The sequence below is a fragment of the Propithecus coquereli genome, unplaced genomic scaffold (assembly GCF_000956105.1).
Source record: "Propithecus coquereli isolate 6110/MARCELLA unplaced genomic scaffold, Pcoq_1.0 Scaffold344, whole genome shotgun sequence".
In the NCBI taxonomy this organism is placed as follows: domain Eukaryota; kingdom Metazoa; phylum Chordata; class Mammalia; order Primates; family Indriidae; genus Propithecus; species Propithecus coquereli.
Window position 1 is genome coordinate 2,500,050 of NW_012149108.1, and position 9,259 is coordinate 2,509,308.

Genomic DNA, 9,259 nt, shown 5'->3' on the forward strand with positions numbered 1-9,259 from the left:
GGAAAGCAACCCCACACAGATGAGACTTTTAAAAATAAAATATACATGTTAATTTCTGTAATTAGTGATTTTTTGATGAAGAGGAAGTTTAAACTCCTGACAACATTTACTGCATTCTGTCTCAGAGAAACTATCAATTTTTTTTCAAAGTAAATGTGTGTGTGTGTGTGTGTGTATACACATCTGTACTTTTTACTATGAGTCTGTAAGATAGATACAATTTCTTTTAGAATACAGACAGAAAACCTGAGACTAAGGTCATGTGACGTATTCCAGCACAAAGGAAGGTAATACATGGTAAAATCAGAATTTAAATTCAGGTATAATTGAGCTTCTGGCTAAAATGGTGGCATAAAGGCATTTTTGCTCTATTCTCCATTAAAATCCTCCAGAACATCAAAAGGACAAAATACAGAGGAGAATCTGGCAACACTATTTTAAATAAAACAAAGAAATGATAAAATGTCAAATCACAAATTTAATAAGCATGATTTGTCAAATGTCTTAAGATTTGGGCCAATATGAGAGGGCATCAGGCCTTGGAATGTACCTTCTCAGATCTCTGAGCAAGACATAAATTTTTATATAAATAAGTGCTGTCATCCTGGAATGCCTATTTAAAAATTCTCTGATGAAAGTGATGAGCTCTAGGGACACAGATGGACCACATAAAAGGACAGAGAATGTATCTGTAGAGACCAAACACCAAACTGCATCTCCTAGAATGTCAGGGAGGTGGAGCTGAAGGAGAAACAGCAATGCTGAGCCTTTTGCTATGGACAATCTTGCCTTGTAGAGGGTGGAAATGTCGGGTGGGGAGCACAGCCATCTTAAAGTGGTAGTTCATCTAAGGAATTAGTCTATGAGATGAATACTGGCATGTGGTCTACAATTTGTTGTTTTTGTTTTGAGTTGTTCTTAACCTATATGACTCCTCCCTGTAAGGAAGTAAGTTACAGACCCCGTGATTCTCCAGAATTTAAGAGCACTGACATGTGCCTGAGAAGCAGATGGCTTCAACCTTAGTCCTCTTGCTAATACACTTTGAGCTTCTGGGCAGAGAATGAGTCCCCAGGACTAGAGCCATACTGAGGACCTCACAGGTGTTGACTAAGTATGTGTTAAACTGAACTGAAACAATGGAACTCTTCCATTTAATCCTCAATGATGAAACTGGGATTTGGTAGTGAGTATCTACATATATCTTTGTAGACTTAGTACTTTACATTTTTCTGGCCCATGGTGAGCACTTAATTCATGCATTAAATGACTAAATAAGGCCACTTGGAGATGCTTACACATTGTTCTACTCTGATTTCATGTTAACTTGGTCTGACCCTTGGTCTGACCCTTTCACATTGTCATAAGAATGCCTTTTCCCCCTCCGTTTTAAAATTATTTTTATCACTAGGAAAGCAAATAAAATCAGTGGTCTCTGAGCACTCATTGTTTAGCCATCAGTTATGAAAATGACCAGAGCACATAAGTACTTGTTTGTGTGAGAGCTATGAGAGAGTGGAGTGAGTACTTACTCTGAACCTACTCTGTACAATATCATCTCCTTTATCCCTCAAAACAACCTTGTATTGTAGTCCTTATTTCTCTATCTTAAAAATTGAGTAATTTAGATGCTAAATGGCTTATTTGAGGTCACCTAGTTAATAAATGGCAGGGTTGAGACTTTACTGTAGGTCCCTGAATTCAAAGCCTGTGTTTCATGTGGGTTAGTTCTTTCCACAATGACTTACGTAAAAAGGATAGATGCACTTGAATTAATTACAATGTGGGATGAAGTCAGAAAACAAATACAAAACGTACCAATTATGTGCATTCCTCATGGGTCATTTCCCAAAGGAGAGCATAAGTCATGAAATTATTTTAAAGCAGAAATCAATAAAATAACACATCTAAAAAGAAATATTCTCCTGGGATTTTAAGTTACAATCACATTAATATTCTCACATGAAGAGGAATAAAGAAGGTAACCACTATATCTATTTAAGATATAAAAAATTATGTAGTATCCAGAAATAATGAAAGTGCTTAATAAATTTTATATCCAATTATGTTTCCACATTATCTTAAATTTTTTCACTTTTGAGCTACATTTTATGGAATATAAAAACATTGAACTTCTTCAAAAAGGTCTGTACCCTCATAATATTCTGAAATTTTTTAAAAAAAGGTCTGTTAAATTAACTACCAATATCTTGACTCTATCTGGAATCTCTGGAATCAAATGTCAAAATTACTGTAGTAGAGCTACACTAACACTAAGAGATTTTTCTTTACATAGTCATTGAATCCCCTTGGCAAAATAAACAATGCATGTTGTTGATACTTTTTACCTGAAAGTTAAAACTTCAGCCATGACAGTGACAGGGTGGTTAGAAAGGACATTTCAGTGCAATTCCAACTGGGCACCACTACCCCTTCTCCAAATGTCCACTTCTGATAATAATTTTTATCTAATCAGATAGTCCAAGCCTGAGAATTTTAGAAATTTCTTATTTACAGCCAGTTTAATCTTATCTTTGATCTGACTGAATGAGCTGTATAACAATATTGAACACAAAGAATCAACCACAAGCAAAAAGTACTGAAGTTTATTGAGGCCATATGTCTTTTCTGATAAATTATTGTTTCTATATAGGATTACTAATCATTTATTCATTCATGCAGAAAATATCTGTGGGATGTCTACTACATTCAAGTACTGGAGAAACAATAAAAACACAATAAGCAAATTGCCTTCCTTCACTGAGCATACAGTTGTGGAGAGAAAATAATTTTCAAATACTAATTTTTCTCCTGATCATATTCCCCCTTTTTCAGCCCCATCCTCAATTTAAGTGTTTAGCACATTCTAGACTTATTACCTGCAGAAGCACATAACCAGGCCACAAGAAGAAAATGGCTGTCCATGGGTTTCCAAACTCCTAAGCCCTAGAGAAGAATGGAAACACCCACTTCTCACCATCTCTATTCCTCCCCCTAGACTCTGGCAAGTCACCACTATCTTTTGCCCAGAGCCTCCCTAACTAGTATGACTGCCTCCATTTTTGTTGCTTGAAAGTCCATTCTCTATATGTGGGTAGTCCTGTAAAACGTAAGCCATATCAGCCACTCCTTTAATCAACCCCCTCCAATTTCTTCCCATCTCACTCAGAGTAAAATCCAAAGAACTCAAGATGACTTACAAAGTTCTCTAAATTTTCCCACTTCCCTCCTACGAGCTCATATCCATTTCTTCACTGTCTCTGGGCCATCTCATAAAGAAGTAAAAATCAAGGAGGTAAATACTTTTCTCTGTCACCACATTCTATAAAAAATACATTCTCCTTCAATGGCTGATAAACAACCTAAAATACATTAGCAATAAAGAAGACAGGAGGATCTTTTTAGCTTTTCCTGGTTCTAATCTGTGAATACTGTCTCCAACAGCCAAGCCAAAGAAAACTGAAATTTTTCTTTTCTTTTTTGTTTTGAAATGATGTCTCATTCACACCTAGGCTGGAGTATAGTTATATTGGCAAAATCACAGCTCACTGTAACCTTGAGCTCCTGGGCTCCAGCGATCCTCCTGCCCCGGCTTCCCGAGCAGCTCGGACTACAGGTGTGTGCCACCACACCTGGCAGAAACTGGACATTTAGGATGAGAATAATTCCTTGCTTTAGGAATTAGATAAAGTTTAAGCTCTGTATAAATTTTTCACAACCCACACTTGTTATATAGCATGTGTTAAATGTGTTTTCCTTCTTAGTCCTAAGTAATAAAAAGTAGTCACAGTATTACACTTGCCCTGAGATATTGTTTTCCAACTATTGTCCAAGTTACCCTAACCCACCCTGTGTTAGGCAGAGTGCTGGACACTGGGCACAGAAAAATGAATAAGACAAAATCACGCATTCTAGTAACAGAGACAGAGCCTATGGCTTCGCTACTACCTTTTGGTTATAAAGTATTATGAAAATACCAGGTCCTAGAAACTAAACTTAAGCATGTATATTTTTAGACAAATCACCTGGCTTTTCTTAGCTTTTACTTTTATCACCTGCAAAAGGCTATGTGAGGATTTCATGATCAGTTTTACATAAAAATCCTGGTTTACTGCCTGCACATTGTAAGCACTCAAGAAGAGTTAGTTCTTATTCAAATGGATGAGAAGTGTTTCATGGTATTTCCATGACTTCAGATTTCTATCCAGACTGCATGTGGATAATGACATTACTGATCAATTCAGAAGCAAACTGAACTTGGGATGGGGTTATGCCACTTGTGGAAGAGTCAGGAAGTAAGCAGGAAGGATATATGTAAGTATAAATTCTGAATCAACTCCTGTGTTTGTTTGGAATGGCTTTATTTTCATCTTTTTAAAGACCCAGATTCTAATAATTGTTAAGGATAGTAAGTCAATTCATCTTGGTCATTATGACAGAGCCAAGTGCCAAGTCAACCATTTTAAAATCTGATCTCTCTTTTTATACATATACAACACAGGTGACAGGTCTCTCTGCTTCTAGCTACTTTTTTTTTTTTTTGCAATTTAGTGAAGGTTTATTAATTTAGAATACATAGCAGAATAGTAAATTTGCCATAATGTATAGTCTTAACAAAGACTATTCTAGCTGAAATGCAGTTTTTAATTTTTTTTTAATATTAAGGGGGTACAAAGAATTTTGTTACATGGAAAGTTTTATAATACTTTAGTCAGGGCTGTAAGTGTGTCTATCACCCAAATATGTTCATTGTACCTGTTAAGTAGGTCTTTAGCCCTCTCCTTTTCCTCCCTCCCTCCTTCTTGATTTTTAATAATTTTTTCTTCTTTCTGTTTTCATGTGTGCCCACCAATTAGTTCCAAATTATTAGAGAGTATATGTGGCATTTGTTTTTCCATTCTTGAGGTACTTCACTTAGGATAATGGTTTTCAGTTCCATCCAAATTGCTGCAAAAGACATTAATTCATTTCTTTGTATGGCTGAGTAGTACCCTGTGGTATACATATACCACATTTTGTTAATCCACTCATGAATTGATGGACATTGGGTTAATTCCACATCTTTGCAATTGTGAACTGTGCTGTAATAAACATTAGAGTGCAGGTGTCTTTTTGATAAAATTACTTCTTTTCCTTTAGGTAGATACCTAGTAGTGGGATTGCTGGATTGAATGGTAGGTCTACTTTTAGTTCTTTGAGGAATCTCCATACTGTTTTCCATAGAGGTTGTATTAATTTGCACTCCCACCAAAAGTGTATAAGCATTCCCTTCTATCTGCATCCATGCCAGCATCTATTGTTGTGGGACTTTTTAATAAAAGCCATTCTAACAGGGATAAGGTAATATCTTGGAGGCAAAAGATCTCTACAAGGAGAACTATGAAACACTGAGGAAAGAAATCACACACTACACAAACAAATGGGAAAACATATCATGCTCATGGATTGGCAGAATCAACATTGTTAAACTGTCCATAGTGCCTAAAGTGATTTATAAATTCAATGCAATCCAAATCAAATTACCACCATCATATTTCAAAGATCTAGAAAAAATAATTCTACACTTTGTTTGGAACAAGTAAAGATCCTGAATAGCCAAATCAATCTTAAGCAAAAAGAACAAAGCTGGAGGTATCACATTACCATACTTCACACATACTGTAAGATTACAGTAACAAAAACAGCATAGTATTGCTACAAAAGTAGAGACTTAGACCAATGGAACAGGACAGAGAACCCATATATAAAACTATCTACCTACAACTAACTGGTTTTCAACAAAGCAGACAACAACATACACTGGGGAAAAGTAACCCTATTCAATAAACGGTGCTGGGAAAATTGGATAGCCACATGCTGAAGAAAAAAACAGGACCGCTGTCTCACCACTCACAAAAATTAATTCAAGATAGATAAAAAAAGTTAAATGTAAGGCACGAAACCATAAATATCCTAGAAGAAAATGCAGGAAAAACTCTTTTAGATATCAGCCTAGGCAAAGAATTTATGACTAAGACGCCAAGGCAATTATAGCAACAGCAAAAATAAATAAATGGATATGATTAAGTTAAAAAGCTTCCACACAGCTAAGGGAATAATCAACAGAGCAAATAGACAACCTACAGAATGGCAGAAAATATTCACGAACTGTATATCAGATAAAGGGCTCATATCCAGAATCTACAAAGAACTCAAACAAATCAGAAAGAAAAAAACAAACCAGCTCCATTAAAAAGCAGGTAAAACACATGAACAAAAGCATTTCAAAAGAAGATAGATAAATGGCCAACAAACATGAGAAAATGCTCATCACTGATCATCAGATAAATGCAAATTAAAACCACAATGAGATAGATAACTTGTTCTTGAACTTTATTCAGAAATATTCTTCAGTAGGAAAGGGGAGGAATCTAAAATTATCTGCATAGTTGCAATGTGTACAACATGTGCAAAAAACATTTTTCTTGGTCTCTGTTAATCCTCTTATATATTGTGCCACGGTTACAGCTGAGGATTTAGATACAAAGAGGTTGAGTACATTGTCACAGGTACAGAGGTAGTAAGAGCCAGACCCAGGGTATCAGGTCAAGTGTTCTTTCTTCACAGAAAATTGCCACGTCTCAAGGACAGCAGAGCTCAAGTCAGATGTTCTAAGGAGAGCCAACATCCTTCATTCTTATTACCTGCTCTTCAGGAAGCCACCTGACTTACAACTTAGTTTCCTGAGTGAGTATTCCAGCAAGAAGAAACACTGGGAATTCTGGACTGGCCGTTAGTCTCCAAACAGCAATACCTCTCAGGGAAAAGAACACCGTAGCACACACAGATAAGTTTCAGTTGATTTAGGTGGGTGAGAGTCAATTCCAGGGCTGGGGGAACTGATAACATAGAAGTTATCAACATCTGCCAAGCAGAAGATGTCGCGTAGATATACTTCCACACAGAAAACTCTGAGTTGAACAATGTAAATGGCTTTTTTCCCTATAGGACTTGCATGCATTCATTCATTCATTTATTTATATTTATTTCAGCATATTTTGGAGGTACAAATGTTAGGTTACATATATTGCCCGAGTCACTGGTCAACAATTAAGTGCACAGAGCTTTTAATAAGCTAATGTCTATTTCACAAATCTTTTTGTATTCTTGTATCTGTAGAGATTAATAGTCTATTGAAGATATGTTAGAAGTGACTGTAATAATATTAATAATAAAAGTAACAAATAAGTTCTAGTCAAGCCTTCCTTATGTATTATGAGTTATTATATATGTATATGTATATATAAAATATAAATTATATATAAATATATGTATTATGAGATATACATATATACTTACTTCAAGTGTCACTATAGGAATGAGAATAGCAATAGCAATAACAACTATTTATTGAATCGTATCTACTTGTCAAAAACTATGTTAACTTCTGATCCTGATGCAAATCCTGTATGTCGGGTGGTAGCATCAAATACTAAAAAACAATATAATTGATGGAAACATGGATTCTGAAGACGGACTCTGCGTTTAAATCTCAACTCTCTCTTTATGTAAAATTGCACAAGTTACTGGTCTCCCTACACTTCAATTTCTTTATCCATAAAGTTGATATAATAATGCTTACAAGTATTGAATAGTATTCAGCCCATTTTGCAAATGAGGAAACTGACAGAACGACATTATTATTGGACTGAGAAAAGTGAGAGGAAGCTGTTCTTTAAGAAGGACTCTAGAGCCCTGGACTAGAATCCCAGCTTTTTCAGGCACTAGCTACATGGCCTTTGGCAGGACGTGTCTATTGTCTAAGGTTCTCTTACAGGTAAAATCAGGTTGATATTCACCTCACCCCCTTCCCCAATACACACAAACACTATGTCATTTGTGTGGATTAAATGAGGGAATGAATTGGAAAGCACCCAGCATGAGGCCCTGTGCACAACATTCAGTAAATGTGTATGGAATCTAAATGTTCTTTTTGTAACATTCTCTCCCCATTAAACTCCAATTGAGAAAATGGTGTTTTAAGATAACAATGACAAAAAACTGAGTCAGCAAATGATTGTATAAGCCAAGCATATGTTTGTTTGTTTTCTTTTTCCTTTTTTTGTTTTCTAGGAGACACAATCCTCTCTGAAACTGCAAATGCAATAGCCACTCTGTGAAGAATTTCATTTATTTCTTTTTCTTCTAGGGACTTTATTTGAATGAAACTTGTATGCACATGCTTTTCTACACCTTATCTTTCTCATGCCTGACCCAGTGTATACTTTTTTGACTACCATTTCTTCCATTGCTCAAGGAACTTTTAATTTCTATTTGATTTCATTTTAAACTCTTTAAGTCTTTAGAGATCAAAGGACATTTTTCAATATAAAATTAAAATTAAATGGGGCTCACCTACTCTCAAATACCTCTCCTGGTTCCAGACTCTACCTCTCACCATTTATTATGTAGAAATTTGCAACCTGAACACGGAAGAGAAACAATTCTGTGTTCAGTTGCTCATCAAGACATCGTAAAGGATTGCTGTGAGGTCTGAATACTCCAGTTGATTGTGGGTGCTTACCTCATGCTCATTCACATTTGCTTGGTGTCTTCACCTTATTACAGCTTTTACCTCTCTTATTTTACTCTTGTATTTGACAAAAGTTTATTCGCCACCTACCGTTTGCTATGCACTATGGCTATCATAGAGGTGGTACTGTGGGGTAAATATTCACTTAGAGCTAGAAATATGTGTTCAAAAAACTGTCATGCAATTGGCATTAGCTACAATAAAAGCACACCACTGGAACTTGGAGAATGGAAAAATTCATGGTGCCCTTCAGATGTGGGGAAGACTTTGCACTGAAATTGGGTCTTGGTAATTGAGCATGAGTTTTCCATGATGAAAATAACTTGAAGGTACAGATCTCCCTGCAGAGAAAACAGTATGATCAAAGGCATGCATGTGGGAATGACAGCAAAACTAGGAGAAAATAAAAGTACGTGGGAAGAAGAACACAAAAGGAAAGCTAACTGTGAATTTGTTGCAAACTGATAAAATCCAGAGCAGTGTCCATAGGAGACAGAATCAAAAGTGTATCCTATAGAGACAGTATCCATCTTTTTTTTTTCAATACAAGTGAGCAAAGGTAGATTTCTATTGGGTTAGGAAATAAGTTTTTAATGGCTTTTGAAAATTAGTGAGTTTTGCATATTTGGATGACAGAGTAATGGTTTATTTTGAACACTGAAAGTTATTTTTTTTATTTATTTTTAT